General features: G+C 40.3%; 1 protein-coding gene across 2 annotated transcripts in view; it reads left to right on the top strand.

The window, feature by feature from the left end:
• The window catches only part of ube2r2 (ubiquitin-conjugating enzyme E2R 2), a 166,417-nt gene that overhangs the window by 100,088 nt on the left and 49,214 nt on the right, over nt 1–17,115 (top strand). The window lies entirely within an intron of this gene.

Raw genomic sequence — 17,115 nt, 5'->3', positions numbered from 1 at the left:
AGAAGTATATGTGAATGTTAAGGGATTTTATCTAGTTTGACTGACCCTGCCAGCTATACAAAGGACACATGCCCTTTCTGATAACTAGTTGTTATGTCTGAACCAGCACTGCCAGATTTGTATAGTCACAGCTTGGAGCTGATAAAATGGATTAGGCCCAAAATTAAAGCCTGCTAGGGACAGCTTAAATATATTGAACTCATTCAACTTGTTACAGCATATAATACAAGCAGGCCATCTATCTGACACATGTGCATCTGTCCATGGCAGTACTGTAACAGATAAGCACTGCATTGTTCTTGTGGCAATGAAGCCCTATCATCACACCAAGGACACCCTCCTTTGTGTTTGGCACTACCACTGTGCTAAATGGGATAGATTCAGAACATAAACAAAAACAGAATTACCTGGAAAAACTCAGCAGGTCTGGCAGCATCGGCGGAGAAGAAAAGAGTTGACGTTTCGGGTCCTCATGACCCTTCAGCAGAACTGAAGGGTGATGAGGACCCGAAACGTCAACTCTTTTCTTCTCCGCCGATGCTGCCAGACCTGCTGAGTTTTTCCAGGTAATTCTGTTTTTGCTTTGGATTTCCAGCATCCGCAGTTTTTTGTTTTTATAGATTCAGAACATGGATATCCAGTTTTGTGGGCAATCAGCAGAATTGTTTTCCACCCAACGTAATCCATGGCCCAGCATATCCCTTACTCTACCATTACCATCAAGCTGGGGGACCACACCAGGTATGGTGAGGATTGTCCAAGAGCCAGGCAGGAGCAGCACTACTCATTTTTGAAAATGAAGTTCCAACCTGGCTAGAGCTCAGGATTTACATGCATGCTCAACAACATGCTACAGGTAGAGCTAAGCAATTCCACACCAACGGATCAGATCAGAACTTTGCAGTCCTGCCCATTCCAGTCATGAAGAGTGGTGGACAAATAAACAATTAATGGAGAGTTAAGTGTCCATGAACTTCGGCAACACCCCTCTCTTTTCAGCAACATTTAAGTTCTGTATTACCAAACGATTGTATACCTGGATTTCGAAAAGGCATTTGTAAAGGTGCCACGCAAAAGGTTGTTTGGCAAGATAAGGGTTCATGGAGTTCATAGGTTAAGTGAACAGGCAACAAGATCACAGATGGAGTTTAATGTAGGGAAGTGTAAGATTATTCACCTTGGTCATGCGAACACAAAAACAGAATATTTAAAAGGAGCAAAACTTTTAAATGCTGACCCATATAAGGAACTCCGTTAGCATGCGTGTACAGCAAGCAATTAAGAAGGCAAATAGCATGTTGGCCTTTACTGCGAGAGGATTGGAATACTGGAATAAAGTCTTGTTACATTTGCACAGGGCTTTGGTGCAACCACCTGTGTGCAGTTTTGGTCTCCATATTTAAGGCAAGGTTATACTTGCATTGGAGGCAGTACAGCGAAGGGTCACTGGATTGATCCTGGGATGAAGGGTTGTTCTATGATGAAACACTGAGTAAATTCAGACCATTATTCTCTGGAGTTTAGAACAATGTAAAGTGGTCTCATTGAAACAAGATTCTCAAGGGGCTTGACAAGGTAAACTGAGAGGCTGCTTCTACTGGCTGGGTAATCTAGAATACGGGGGCACAGTCTCAGGATAAGGGGACAATCGTTTAGCAAAGAGTTGAGAAATTTCTTCTCTCAAGGGGTTGTGAATCTCAGGAATTCTCCAGCCCAAAGGATTGTGAATGCTCTATTACAGCGCTGCCTATTGGTATTACAGGGAATTATTAAACAAAGGGTCAACACAAGTGTGATTATTTTCTTAGTAATTTTAAACACAACGTGCAATTCACATACTTTTTAAAATATATTACTAGTAAATTGCCTGTGGCATTTCTAAGTACATTGATGAAGCAATGTTTCTTTATATACAAGATAGCAAAGAGCTGGAAGATTTCTGAAATCCATACTAAAACTTCACCTTTGCCCAGAGCCCATAACCACATCAATACTGAAGCCAATCAGATTTGACTTGCCAGCCAATCAACACCCTTTTCTCATACAGTATAAATTGTTGCTCCCTTTGAAATTTGGCATTCTTGCATCTGTCCTGATGAGTGCAAGACGAAAAGCTTTGAAATCATAGCCTGTTTTTCAGCAAGACTGAATTTCTATTCTAGGAGCATGGGAACAGGTGTAAGTCATTCAGCCCTTCGAACCTTTTTTGTCATCCAGCTTGGCCACAGTTGATCTGTATGTTAACTCCAAGTCATTGATAAATGGAATGAAAAATTACACTATGATACCTGGGAGTGGAGGGGTGTGGTTGGTGGTGTGCAACACTAGTCACATCCTACCAGTTGATTACAAACCCAATTCTGTATGCAACCTCCTAAACAAGTTCCCCACTCGGATCAAAAGATTGCCTCCAATACCATGTACTTCCATTTTCCTTATGGTCTCTTTATGGAAACCTTATTACGTGCCTTGTAGAAATCCATATAAGTAATGTGCATAGCCACTCCCTTATTTGCTACCTTAGTGGCCTTAATATTCAATGGGATTAAGTGGATATGAGTTAACCTTGACAAATCTATGCTGTCTCCTTCTGATCAGTTCATATTTGTTAGTGTTTCTCATTTTGATCCTAATATCATTTTCTGGTAACTCCACAATAGACTAATTGAATATTATATCCTGGTTTATTTCTCCCACCAATGAAGCATTTTAAATCAAAGTCAACCTATGCAATTGACATAAAAGTATCATCAGAAGTTGTGGTGTATAGAAAATTTATCAATGGGTAGATTATATTTTTGTTATGATTGCCTTGCAGCATCACCTGTGATTGTGGGTTCTTTGTTGATGAAAGAACAGAACAATGATCATTTATCAAGAGGGCCTTTGTTTTAAATGGCCTGTCTATTTCTGTAGAAAGTTAGGTTTTAAAAAAAATCTATTCCGATCCACTTTACTGAAGGTAATGTTTCACTTTATAAACTAGGCATGTGCATAAACAAGGAATGTTTGAACATTTTAAGGTACTTTTAGTGGAAATTTGTTTATTAAAGGTAGCTAACACTATTAGCTGTCCCACCCACGAATAGTGCACTGAAGGCTAAATGTTCCGTTCCTATGCTAAGGTACATGAAAGCGCACATCAGAAAATTACCTACCTTCAATCCGTTAACTTTAATAGATGAAAAATCACAAGTTGAAGAAATGTAATTTCCTCATACTTTATGCATACTGTACATGCCAGGTGAATGTGTGTCAGGAGAGGATGCCAATAGGTAGTAAGGTTATGGAAGAGTGGTACCTGATGACCCTAAAGGGGACAAAGTAGTTTCTGCTCAATTCCCTGATCCCAGCCCTCAAGCTAAACTCTGCTCTTCCCCACCCAGTTATTAACACAAACCACAACCAACAGCCAACTAACACAACTCCCCATTAAATGCACCAAATCATCTCTATAGCCAGCTGGACTCCAAAATTCATGCTAACCTTCAGTCTTCCCACTCCAAGCATCTGGGCCAGCTCTATGTTTTAACAAACCCATGACCTGCATTGCCAGCGCTTGGTTATTGCAGGACCCACTCTGACTCTGAGAACTCTCTCCCAGTTCTCAGACAAGGACACCTCTCCCACTGATTTCAGGAGCTGTCCTTGTGTCCTGAGAAACCCCTGAAACCCCTTTCCTTCTGCTCTCAATAGCTCTAGTAATATTAGTTGGCAAAATATCCTTGTCTTACAAATCCTCTAACTCAGAGTGACTAAACAGGACATCTAAAAGTGCATTTAAAATGTTCCTTTTCAATTGAGGCATTGATCATTTAAGGTGAGAATTCCTCTGGCTCCCACATGAATTAATAACATAAAAACATTCCAAAAGACTTCTCCTCAGTTATTTCTAGCAGAATTGTAAATGTGCTTCTATGCAATGCATTTTCATTTTGCTAGAAAGAGCAAACCGATAAGCTCTAATCCCATTTATTTGCATTATTCTAACATAGTGGTCAAAGAAATTCTTATTCCAGCACCTTCCAAACCCACGACCACTACCATCTAGAAGGACACGGGCAGCAGATACAGGGAAACACCACCATCTGGAAGTTCCCCTCCAAGCCCCTCATCATCCTAATATCACCATTCCTTCACTGTTGCAGGGTCAAAATTTTGGAACTCCCTAACAGCACCGTGGGTGTACCCGCATCACGTGGACTGCAGCGGTCCAAGAAGGCAGCTCACCACCACCTTCTTAAGGGGCAGTTAAGGATGGGCAATAAATGCTGGCCTAACCAGTGACAGCCACATCCTGTAAATGAATTTTTAAAAGGTTTTCTAAATGCAAATTTGATTGCTAAATTTTCACCTTTTATAACTAATCTTTTTTACTGTGGTATGAATGTAAATTTAATTTGATCAAGATTTTAATTAAAATAAAGCAAAATAGAGGAATAAGTCACTTCTAATGCATTTTTGGAGCCAAGCTGTACTTGTAGTTTAATGAATACTGTCTTTAAATGTCAAGCTTGCCCCTTCTGACATTCAGTAAACATTTTGCCAGTTATAGTTCAGGGAATGTATTTATTTGGCCTCTTGGCAAACTGTCTACACACGTACGCAGAGGCAGGGAAGCTTTTTTTTTTGAGTGTTTGCATCATGTGGAATAAGTGTTGACACGCAATTCTATATTTAGATAGCAAAAAAAAGTCAGTGATAAAAGCTTAATCCAAAGCGATTGTTTCACTGATAAAATGATGATGATTAGACTCAATGCCTCTAATAAAGATATTATTTAAGTAATCAATATTTTTGTAAACATTAACTTTTGCATTAGTACCATTGCTTTGTATCTCTTTCAAGTTGGATTTTTCACCACGTAGTTCCAAGTTGCAAAGATCCTGGCAGCAAAGCTGTGTACTTGTGAGTGTATATTATTGGATTTTTACTTAACTTTGTAACTTCACACAACTTCTGAATTAGTTAGATGCCTTGCATGCAGTTATTTGTTGTCTGGAGTTTATTCCATTGATTGAGGTGGTGGGTCTCTCATTTGAATTGTTTTTACTGAATAATTGAAAATATTTGTAAATGTTGTACCCTTATTCAAAAAAGGTGTAAGGATAAGTTAGTCAAACCAGCCCAGTCCGTTTAACCTTGGTATCAGCAAAACTTTTAGAAATGATAATTCGGGACAAAATTAGCAGTCACTCACAATTTCAGAAAAGATTCACAAGAATGGTTCCTGGGATGAGGAACTTCTGTTATGAAGATAGATTGAAGAAGTTAGGACTGTTTTCCCTAGAGAAAAGAAGGCTGAGAGGAGATTTGATAGAACTATTCAAAATCATGAAGGGTCTAGACAGAGTAGATGGGGGCAAACTGTTCCCACTCATGAAAGGATCGCGAACGAGAGAGCACAGGTTTAAAATAATTAGTGAAATGAAGAAAAACTTTTTCATGCAGTGAGTGGTTAAGGTCTGGAATGCTCTGCCTGAATGTGTGGTGGGGGCAGGTTCAACTGACGAATTCAAAAGGAAATTAGACTGTCATTTGAAAAGAGAGAATTACAGGGAGTAGGGTGACGGGGAGAAGATGAGAGAATGACACAAGTTGAGTTGCTCATTTGGAGAGCTGGTGCCGACATGGTGGGCCAAATGGCGGCCTCCTGCACTGTAACAATTATGAGATTCTGTGACTTGGGCAAGTATGGATTAATTAAGGAAAGCCAGCACAGATTCAAGGGAAAATAGTGTTTAACTGACTAACTTGAGTGTTTTGGTGAGAGACAGAGAGTGGATGTGGGTAATGTGGTTAATGTGATGTACATATACTTCAAAAAGACACTTAATAAAGTGGAATATTACAGGCTTGTCAGCAAAGTTGAAGCCCATGGAATTCAAGTGACAGTAGCAGTGTGGATGCAAAATTGGCTGAGTGACAGGAAACAGATAGTGGTGGTGAAAGTTGTTTTTCAGATGGAGGAAGGTATGTAGTGAGATCCCCAGGGGTTGGTGTTTGGTTGATACATGTTAATGATCTGGGTGTACAGGGCACAATTTCAAAATTTGCAGATAATGCAAAACTTCAAAGTGTTGTGAACTGAAGAGGATAATGTTAAATTTCAGGAGGACATAGGCAGGCTGGTGTAATTGACGGCCAGGTGGCAGATGAAGTTTAGTGCTGACAAGTGTGAAGTGATTCAATTAGGTAGGAAGAATGAAGCGAAGCAATATAAAATAAAGGATACAATTATAAAGGGGGTGCAAGAGCACAGGGACCTGGATGTATATGTGCATAAATCAATGAAAGTGACAGGGCAGGCTGAGAGAGTGGTTAAGAAAAGCATATGTGATCCGGGGCTTTATAAATAGGGGCATAGAGTAAACCTTTATAAAGCATTGGTTCGGCCTGAACTGTAGTATTACATCCAGTTCTAGGCACCACACTTTAGCAGGAAGGATGTGAAGGCATAGAGACGGTGAAGAAAAATTTGTGAGAATGGTTCCAAGGATGAGGGACTTCAGTTTGTTAATCGATTGGAGATGAGAAGGTTGAGAGGAGATTTGATGGAGGAGTTCAAAATCATGAGGATTCATGGGAGCAGATAGGGAACAACTGTTCCTATTGATGGAAAGATCAAGAACCAGAGGACACCCATTTAAGATGATTGGCAAAAGAAGCAAAGGCAACAGGTTTATGCAGCAAATGATTAGAGGCTGGAACACATTGCCTAAGAGTGGTGGAGGCAGGTTCAATGGTGGCTATCAAAAGAGAATTGGATATTATCTGAGGAGAAAAATTTGCAGTGCTACGAGATAAAAGCATGGGAGAGGACTCAGTGAGTTCTTGCAGAGAGCCAGCATAGACATGATGGGCTGAATGGCCTCCTTCTGTGCTGTTACCATTCTATGAAAACTAGGTAAGTCACCTGAGGGGGCATTAGTGTGTTACTGGGGTCAGATGAGTAGGAGTGACAGCTTCTGTTCCTTGATATATATTAGTGAACCACTTGGGTTTGCACTACAATCTGAGGAATTTGCATCAGTTTTCTCATCTCTGGTGCCAGCCCATAAATTCCCAGATTTTATTGAATTCAATTTCACATTTGTTATAGTAACCTATTGCTAGTTCATTGCCATAATTCTAAACTTCTGTGCGTACAGTTATACATGAGGAGTCACTGGCAAGGCATTTGTCTTGCCTTTTGATTAAATAAAGCCTTTGAGTTATAGAATTATACAGGACAGAAAGAAGCTATCTGGCACATTGTGCCAACTACTGAAAGCTAGCAATTAGCTCCACTCCCTTTCTCTTTCCACAGAGCCCTTTAAGTATTTATCCAATTCCCTTTTCAAATTATTGAATCTGCTTCCACAACCCTTTCAGATCATAGCAGCTTACCACATGAAAAAAATTTCTACAGGTGAAAATTTTGAAATGGGCTCATTAGGGTTTGATCACTCAGGTAAATATGGAGATAGTGATGGAGAGTAAGTCTTTGTATAGGTCTGCAGTGTTTCAGATAAGTTGAAGTTTGCAAAGGATTGAGGCAAGGCAGCCAGCTCAAAGGCCATTGGAGGATTCAAACCTTGAGCTGTTGGACATGAACTAGATTTTTAACAGTTGAAAGACAGAGATGGTATTGAGATAAAATGTTGTGAAATGGAGGACTTCTAGAAATTCCTCTAACATTTGTCTTAAGCAATTTCAACCAGTGCAACAGTTCTTATTATATCAATATTTTTCTTATAGTTATAACAATATGTTGATCTGATTCTGTGTACCCTGTAACTTAGATATTAGAAAGCCTTTGTAAATTTACTTATTGTATTTGATGCTTGTACTGCATTAACTTTTTAATGTTCCCATGTATTGCAGTTAGTTAAAATTTATAATAGGGTGGATGGCAGAAGAGGTTAAATGATGAAAGGGATGATGGTGTAAAGCGAAATGGAATAGCAGGAGGGCAATTGGGGAAAAAATAAGATAGCTTCACTACTATTCATTGGCAGAATTTAAGTACATGCTGCTAATATTTTCTATTTATGCATCTTTAGCAACTGACTTCATTAAATACGTAAAATAATGGAAATAGGTGTTGCAAAGACAGAATTCAAGCATTTCAGACCCAGATGCAACTAAAGATTACCTATTTGACTAATCCCGTAAATATTTTATACAATGTGCACAAAATCACCTAAACATTTATTTGTGAAATGTGGTATTTTAACATCTTTTAATAGAGTGAAATACCTCCACAGGTGTTGCTCACAGATAAAAACGTCTTTTCCGTTTTTCCATGGTAGAAGACACTTAACTGAGAAAGTTATCTGCCTCGCCCTATCCATACAGAATGCTTGTCCTCTGCTCATCATCTACTGATGATCAATCTACTACATTTTTAAGATCCAATTTCAAGCATGCTAAAACCATTGAGACGCAAATATGATAAAGAAGACTTCATAGTCAGTTAAGTACTTTTGAAGTGTAGTCACTGTTAAGTAATGCAGGAAAGTGCAACTACCAGTTTGTACATTGCAAGGTCCTGTAAAAATCAGTGAGGTAAATAATCAAACGTTCTGCTTTAGTGATATTGGTTGAAGGATAAATGTTGGCTGTTACACTGAGATAACTCTCCTGCTCCTCGTTTCCCACCTGAGAGGGCTGATGCCAGAGCCTCTGTTTATTGCTTCATCCAGAAGACAGCAACTGCAACAATATAATACTCCTTAATTGCTGCACTGATGTTTCAGCCTTGATTACGTGATCAAGTCTTTGCAATGGGGCATTAGCCTTCAAACTTCTATCTGAGGTGAGGGTGCTACCACTGAAACAAGGCTGAAACCTGAAGCCTGTAGTTTTGCATGAATTCTTTTGCATGCATAATTTACTTAAAGATATTTTGATTCAGGTCCAAAATTCACTTTTATAAGTGAAAGATTAATTGTTACATTAGTGATGCAACTGAGTTTTGAAAATATTTTTAAGCATTTATAGATATTTTGTCAGACAAGTCAGGAACACACCTCTTAATGTGAGAGCATATATGTAAATACCCAATATTTATAGGGGGTTCCTCCTCCCAAATATATGAATAATCCTGCTCAAGAGCATTTTGATATTTTACCTGCCCCCCCCCCGCCCCAACCAACCCTGAAGTTACTGAGCCTGCCCTGTGGGCTGTGGCTCCCCAAGCATTGACACTCACTTTGGTACAGTTAATCTGGTATTGGCCCTCACTATGATACACCACCCTGTTGCCAACACTTGCTTGGTACGATAACCCTGCTACTTGCTGCCACTAGATGGCTATTTTTCATATGCAAGCAATGTCATAGGATGTCACATGTCAGCTGCTAGAATGACAGTGAAGGGAACAAAGAAAATTAGGATAAGAGCCTACAATTCAATGAATTGCATATTACTACCAAACACAATTTGCATAAAGTACTACTGTCTTACAAAATTAATGCAGAATTACAGCTATATTGTTTAAATGTGCAATATATAAAAGTCTAAAGCCCTGTACCAGAAGTTGAAATTCCATGTAGCTATCTCCTACTTGAAAAAAAAAGATCCTCAGAAAAGTTATGGTGCTGTTACTAGTTTTGGAGGGAGATGCCTTGTCTCTTTTTGAACACACTATTGCATGTTGTTACGATCCAGTTAGGGACCAGTAACTGTTTAAAGTGGACAAAGTTTGAAATCCCAGTACTTAGTAAGAGAATAATGCCACAAGATTCCACGGTTTTAAACAAAACAAAATAAATTTTACCTTACAAAATCACAAAAATAAAACAATCTATGATATCCACCTTATACTCTAACATTCTCAGAATTAACATGAGTTAAATATGAATTAACATGCAAACTGTGGTCAAAACACCACACTGCACATTAAATGGCATTGCAGCTAAGAGTTTTCTCAGCAAACCACCCAGATGTCAATGACCACTGAGTCACAAAATATTGTTAAAACTCTGTCTCCCTCACAAGGGATTTCAACTCTTCACTTTTGAAGATCTAGCCCCTGCATTCCCTCAAAATTTGCACCGACTCAGACTGCCTCAACTCTTGCTCACCACCTGATGGTTAAATTCCTTCTCCTGAGACTGCCTTCCACGGTGTTTACAACGGTGCACTCCTGCCCCTAATTACTGACACATTTCAACTCTTGCAAACTGCGAGCTTCACTAAGCCGGCACTGCCCCTGGATTTCTCTAAGTTTCTATCTCCTGGCTGCAACAAGCTAAAAATGGCTCCCAGGGCTTCTTTGAGCCCTAGATGCCTGGCACGAAACCAATGACCTTCAGCTCCCTTCTTAGTTCCCCAGGACTTCTGAGCCCTAACTACCTGGAGTCTGCTAAGAGCTCCCAGGGCTTCTCTGAGCTGCAAACCACACATGGTCCAAACTGCAACCAATCCCCTCTCCCAGCAAACACACAGAAAAATTTAAACCAGAGAACCTTCTTAAGCTCCACCCATCTCTATGACGACATAGCCTTTCAGGGTTCACTGAATGCTTTTAAGCTAATTTAGCTCCAACTTCCAAAACAAAACTTCTTTCCAAGCGGTGTGGACTTCACATCTCCAATTCTCCAGCTAAGTAAACCCATCTGCTGTTTTATGGTTCCATCTTTTCTATTCTGACTCTATTAAATAAACATTGATAACTTCTGAATTGCCATTTTCTTAGGTGCTCTGGCAGTCTCCAATGCCCAGCATTTTAGTTACCTTATCTTCACAACAATGATCTTCCCAGAACTAAGCATTACTTCAAATATTAACATGAACCAGATCATCTTCACAATGTGTACAAACAACCAGTGGGACCATTGGCTTAAGAGTGGGATTCTTGTTTTGGGTTGTTGGTTAAAATATGTGCAAGGTCCTAAGTTCATATCAATCATGATCCATTCGAATGGTGGAACAGGGTTTAAGAGCTGAATTCCTGATTTCTTTTATGTTTCTAAGCGTGAGCACAAATATGTATTGATGTAGTTTGTTTGGAAGCTTTGAATCTGTAAAACTGTTTTGAGAAAAATAGTGCAACTAGACCAAATTTCTCTAATGGAATAATGTGTTGGAAATTCACAACAAAACACATCCTGAATTTTTGAAATTTACTGTCAAACTTCTGATGAAGGGTCATATGGACTCGAAACGTCAACTGTAATCCTCTCCGCTGATGCTGTCAGACCTGCTGAGTATTTCCAGGTATTTTTGTTTTTGATCAGCCATTCTACTTTTGGTCAAGGTACTCAAAAGTAAATTATTGACTCTTCATAATAACGTGTCAGTCTTCATGATGTAATATGTTGTACCCTGTTCTCCTTTCTTTTCATTCAGCCTCTTTCACCTTTCTCTCTGCCCCTTCCTTGGTCAATGAATTTACTGAGGTGTTCTTTTGTCAAGTTCAGAAAAGCAAACTAGCTCCAGCTTGAATCAACTGTCTGTGCTACACTATTTTCTTCTACCTACAGTAATTAACTCTTGTGCTGTTCAGAGAAACTGTTTATGGAACAGAAACTTCAATTTGCAAAGCAGAAAACAACTGCTAGGAAAGTTTTATTATGTGAAGTTTGATGTTTTCATGTTTCCCTTGCCTTGAGTAAACAATTTATTCTCTAAATTTGATATAATATAGGCTATATTCCCCACTACACTGTTTTAGTTTCCATTGTTAATGCCATTTTCCTCTGTACATAGCCAAATGTTGGTAAAGCATCTTTGCAAACAAAATCTTGGCAAAGGTTGCACATTTATTATTAGGCACCAAAACTTAGATGACCGTTTTAAAATGCATGTCAACTACTGAAGATTTACTGGAGATGTTTTTTAAATACATTATTAAGATATATGGTAGATACTGTATTTCCTTATTCTTGTGCTTATATGCTCAAATAAGCATAATTTTGATATTCCACTCTCAAAGGCGATGGTATTCAGCTTAGGACTTCATATCACTGAAAAGAAAATTGTCTGGACTTAAACTTTTTGTGAATTGGTGTACTTAAACTTTAAAAATGTTATTAGCAATTGTCTTAAGAGTTGGGAATAAAAGCTTTAAATAACAATACAAGAAGTGAGATGAACATGATTTTTTTGTTTTATTTTGAGCATTCATAGCTACCAGTTATTGAATGACATAAAATCTACAGAAACAGGTCATTCAGCTCACCTGTCTATGTTAGTATTTATATTTCACACGGGTCTCCTTCCTCTGTAATTACTCCTATCCACTATGCCACTATCCTTCTATTTTCTTCTCTCACTGCATCAGGCCTGTTAAATGCATCAATGCTCTGCCCAGCCATTCCACGCGGCAATGAGTTCCACATCCTCTGGAGATCCCCACCATCACAGATGCCAGTCTTCAATCAATTCGATTCTCTCCACGTGATATCAAGAAACCACTGAAGGCACTGAATACTGCAAAGGCTATGGGCCCTGGCAATAGTCTGGCAATACCACTGAAGATTTGTGCTCCAGAATTTGCCGCACCCCTAGCCAAGCTGTTCCATTACAGCTACAACACTGGCATCTATCCGACTATATGGAAAATTGCCCAGGTATGTCCTGTACACAAAAAGCAGGATAAATCCAACCTGGCCAATTACTGCCCCATTGGTCTACTCTCGATCATCAGTAAAGTAATGGAAGGGGTCATCAACAGTGCTATCAAGTGGCACTTGCTTAGCAATAACCTCACTGACGCCCAGTTTGGGTTCTGCCAGGGCCACTCAGCTCCTGACCTCATTGCAGCCTTGGTTAAAACGTGGACAAAGAGCTGAACTCACGAGGTGAGGTGGGAGTGATTGCCCTTGACATCAAGGCTGCATTTAACCGAGTATGACGTCAAGGAGCCCTAGCAAAACTAGAGTCAGTGGGAATTGGGGGGAAAGCTCTCTGGTTGGAGTCATACCTAGCTCAAAGGAAGACGGTTATGGTTGTTGGAGGTCAGTCATCTCAACTCCAGGACATCACTGCATGAGTGCCTCAGAGTAGTGTCCTTGGCCCAACCATCTTCAGCTGCTTCAACAATGACCTTCCTTCCATCATAAGGTCAAGAAGCTTGACACCGTCCAGGACAAAGCAGTCAGCTTGATTGACACCACATCCACAAACACTCACTCCCTCCACCACCGATGCACAGTAGCAGCAGTGTGTACCATTTACAAGATACATTGTAGGAATTCACCAAGTCACCTTCGACAGCACCTTCCAAACCCACGACCATTACCATCTGGAAGGACCAGGGCAGCAGGTAGATGGGAATTCCACCACCTGGAAGTTCCCCTCCAAGCCACTCACCACCCTGACTTAGAAATATATCGCCCTTCCCTCACTGCCGCTGCTCGAACTCCCTTCTTAACAGCACTGGGTGTACCTACACCAGGTGGACTGCAGAAGTTCAAAATGGCAGCTCACTACCATCTTCTCAAGAGCAACTAGGGATGGGCAATAAATGCATGCTCAGCCAGTGAAGTCTACATCCCGTGAATGAACAATAAAAAAAAATTCTCATCACTCTAAAGAAATACCTCCTGAATGCTTTATTTGACCTGGTCAGGTCTATCTTATATGTATTCCTCCTTTTTCTGCATTGAGCCACAAGTAGAAACTACACACTGAGGGCTCCCTCCATCATGTTGTGTGATGCCACAATCACACTAAAGGATGAATTCAGAACAGTTCAAAACTAGACTTCCATGAGGTACTGTGGGCCAACAGCCACATTGTATTCCTCGACAATCTGTAATCTTATGACCCAGCTTATCCCCCACACTACCATTATCATGAAGCCTGGGTACTGGCCCTGGCTCAATGTGGACTGTAGGAGAGCATGCCAAGAGCAGCACCAGGCAGTCCTAAAAATGAGGTGCCAACCAAGTGAAGCTACAATGCATTCTAAACCGCATATGTTAGAGAACTAAGCGATTCCACAACCAATGGATCAGATCAAAGCCTGCAGTCCTGCCACATCCAGTTGTGAATGGATTTTCTCCGTATTCATTTTATCAAACCCATTCACAATTTTAAAGGCCTCTATTAATCTCTTAAACAGAAACAAATCCCAGCCTGCTCAATCTTTCCTGGTAGTTATATCTGCTCTTGTAAATCATTTCTGCAGTTTCTCTAGTCCTTCAATCTTCTTGGATGTTCCTCCAGCTCAATGGTGTGTTATTAGCTCCATGAGGGTCTCCAAAAATGGTAACTGTGCAAGGAGGTGAGCAGGGCAGTCCTGATCTCCATTGCCAGAGAAACTGTTACTTTCTTCAGCTTAGTCAATTTCCTTTGAGCCACTTGTTAACCTTGCAAACCACCCTTCATTTGCAAGAGATACTTTAGGAGCTTAGAAACAAAGGAAAGCTGTAAGTACTGGAAAGTATAGAGCCCTCCCACTGTAACGCAAGGGGGCCCAACAATGAACACAATCTCTCGCTCTTAGCTTGAAGATGTACTTCCCACCCCACTCCCCCACAATAAGTAAGTCAGCTACCCTAGCTTCAAATGTGATTGGGTTATATCCCACATATTTCAATACAAGTAATAGATGTACATCTTTCTGGAACTGGAGAAATGCTAAGCAGTGGACTCAACACAAACAATTGTTACCCAGCACGAAAGAGTGTAGGCCAATTTAAGTCAGATAGGATGGGCAAGCTGGTTATTGCACAACTTCCATGATTTCTAAGTGAGGACATAAAACTTAGCGCTTAAATAGTGGAGAAAATACAGTGACGCTTTTTAGTTTCTAATTCATTCAAATGACATCTGCATCACTGGCAAGGAACTGTTTATAGCACATCAATAATTGCCTTGATCTGCTGGCTTGCAGGACCATTGCAGACAGCAGTTAAGAATCAGCCACATTGGTGTGCCACTCAAGTCATATATAAACTGAACCAGGTAAGGATGGCAGATTTTCTCCCCTGAAGGGCATAAGTAAACCAGATGGGGTTTTACAGCAATCCAGTGGATATATGGTTATTATTGCCAATGCTAGCTTTTTATTCTAGATTTATTTATTAAGTGAACTTAAATTCCCCAGCTGCCATGGCGAGATTTGGAGGAGGTTACTTTCTCAAACCGTTTGACGGAAGTCTTTGCTGGTGTTTCTCTCTGGCAATGGCGATCAGGACTGCCCTGCTCACCTCCTTGCATAGTTACCATTCTTGGAGCTAACAACACACCATTGTCACTGCACTTTCTCAACTTTGAGTTCTTTGTATCCAAGAAGATTATACCAGATCAATTGGACCTCTCTCCAATATGGCCCTGAGGAGGACTCTGTTCAAGTGGATTCAGAGCCAGGCAAGAGAGTTCACAAGATTATGCCCCTCCACCAGTTAGCTGACAAGTTACATCCTTCCCTGCATAACCAGTGCCACAATATCCTGAAAAGATACTACCTCTAGGACCTGGTAATGCCCTGGAGACCTGAGTTAAGTCTTCAGAATTTTCTTTCACTTACTCCCAACAGCCTCATGGAGACTCATCTTTGTGCACCAGTGCTGTGTGCACCATACTCCTTTCATGACCAAAGATAGGACAGAAAACTTGTGAATTGCCCAAGGATGAGATTGAGTATTTTGTTAAGGAGGAGGGAAACAGCAAGAATTGTGAAAACAAATCTTCAACACTACCACCATCTCATAAAACACAAAAAAATCATACCTTGTGGTGTTCCACAACATTTCATTTCATACAAAATTGCTGGGGTTAATATAGTTAGGGCACCCATATTTTCATCATGCCCCTACATTCCGTCATTCTGAATATTAGTCCAGGGAACCACAAGACCGTGCAATTCTGAAGGAGACAGCTCAGTGTTTTCTGATTTTCTACATTACAACAGTGACTATACTTCAAACATATTTCATGCTTCGTTAGCTGTAAAGCTTTGGGACGTCCTGAAGCTATGAAAGACATTATATAAATGCAAGATTTCTTTCTTTCTGAGCCAACCACGGGAATGCAAGGGGACGTCATAATGAGCACAAGCTCTCACTTTTAGCTTGAAGAGATACTTCCCACCAGACTCCCCCACAATAAGCAAGTCAGTCAACCCAACAATGAATGTGATTGGGTCATTTCCCTTGTACTTCAGTGAGAATAACTGATGTACAACCTCCTTCTGGAACTGGAGAAAAGCCAAGCAGTGCACTCAAACAACTGTTTACCCAGCATGAGGGAATATAGGCCAGTTTAGGTCAGCAAGGAAGGACGTGATGGGTCAACAGGTCTTGCTTTGGGATTGGAAACGGCAGCTGAGCCGAGGTTTACAGATTGTGGTGAATGGGAGGCCGACCACGAGGTAATTTCAAAAGTTGAGCCTAATATTGGTAATGGCACAGATAAGAATTTTACACTGACAACCAATTTAAGATTGTCAGTCAGACTCAGTGTGGTGCATTTGCGTGTACTGGAAGCTACATGTATTAATACACAGAGCCCTATTCTTTGCAGACAGAAAGAACATGTACACACAATTGCGCCTGCTTCAGCTAAACAAAATAAGTGATAGCCATTTGCTGGTTCATTCCTCAGGGTAATGCCTTGACCAATCAGGGTCAAGCTTCCTGGTTCAAATTTCAGATAAAGCTTGGCTGTTAACTGTCAGTCATTATTAACAGGTCAGCAGGTCTGGCAGCATCTGTGGAGAGAGAAAAACAGAGTTAACCTTTCCAGTCCATATGACCCTTCTTCAGAGCTGAAGAGAAGTGGAAATTTGATTAAATTTATACTGTTGTGGTGGGCTTCACTGGAACATTGCAGCAGGCCAAGGATTGACATGTCGGCATGACAGCAGTGTGTTAGATTTGTGTTCCAGTGAAGCCCAACGCAAACTGGAAGAACATCACCTCATCTTCCGATTAGGCACTTTACAGCCTTCTGAACTTAACATTGAGTTCAACAACTTCAGACCATGAACTCTCTCCTGCATCCTCACCTTTTTTTAATCCCCTTTTTTTCTACAATCATTTTTATTTTTTTATCCATTTTTATTTTTTTATTCATTTATCTGTGGTTTTATACCCTCTTTTTATACCCTTCTATACCATTTTCTATCCTTTTTTTCCCACACCACCGCCCCCTCCCGCCGCCCCATCCCCTACACGA

Source organism: Carcharodon carcharias, chromosome 1 (genome assembly GCF_017639515.1).
Source record: "Carcharodon carcharias isolate sCarCar2 chromosome 1, sCarCar2.pri, whole genome shotgun sequence".
Lineage (NCBI taxonomy): Eukaryota > Metazoa > Chordata > Chondrichthyes > Lamniformes > Lamnidae > Carcharodon > Carcharodon carcharias.
This window is presented reverse-complemented; position numbering and strand designations above follow the sequence as displayed.